At 37.3% G+C, this 747-nt stretch overlaps 1 non-coding gene across 1 annotated transcript; it reads right to left on the reverse strand.

Moving 5' to 3' along the window:
• Positions 1 to 221: 221 nt before the first annotated feature.
• On the reverse strand, positions 222 to 282 carry LOC115868839. The gene has a single exon (XR_004045808.1). It is a non-coding gene; the product is annotated as a U7 small nuclear RNA (small nuclear RNA).
• Positions 283 to 747: the final 465 nt, after the last annotated feature.

A 747-nucleotide genomic window follows, 5' to 3' on the forward strand; every position in this document is an offset into this window, starting at 1 on the left:
TCAATCATATAGACTTTATCTGGACTGGGTTGGGATGTTTTATTGATGTATAATTACTTCTTGATATAAAGCTCTTTGCTATACATATATGAGTCTACCTGGAATTGTTTCTTTAGTCTACCCAATCTAACACAGATAACATTAAGAATAAATGTTTATAACAGAATAGCTTTCACAGATAGCTATTTTATATTCCTTCCATTTCTTTTTCTTTTAAAAAAAATGGTTTTCCAGTAAAAGCCAGAAAACCTGCTAGACAATTCTAAAAGAGCTGTAACACTTATTCCTTTCATTTCTAAGTTTTGCAAATATTTTCTTTTTCCATGTGCACCTTAAAAATCAAACTCAAGTGCAGTTTACTTCTCCATGTTTCTCTGAGTCTTGTAATGTCCAAGGGTAATCTTGTCTCCAATCCACATGCCAATATTTCCCTGGTTGTTTGCCCTGAGTTGGTGCAAGTTCACGCACTGACCGATATAAAACAGCAGTCTCTCAAAGACCCAGGTGAGTAATGCAGTTCAGGCCACAGGTGAGAAGCCTGCTGTCAGGAGGAACAGACCCCTGCTGGCATCACAGGAACCCCAGGCCATCAGTTCCAGAACTGTCATGGGGGTCATTTTCTTCACTTAAGGATTACTAACTTTTATTTCATATCCCAGCAGTAATAAAATACATTTTAAAGCTAATATTAACCCAAAAATAGTGGGGCTTTGTCTCCTTTTAGTCGTGTACTGGATCGCAGAAGCA

The sequence above is a fragment of the Echinops telfairi genome, unplaced genomic scaffold (assembly GCF_000313985.2).
Source record: "Echinops telfairi isolate 266 unplaced genomic scaffold, ASM31398v2 ScPeMD7_18;HRSCAF=68, whole genome shotgun sequence".
Lineage (NCBI taxonomy): Eukaryota > Metazoa > Chordata > Mammalia > Afrosoricida > Tenrecidae > Echinops > Echinops telfairi.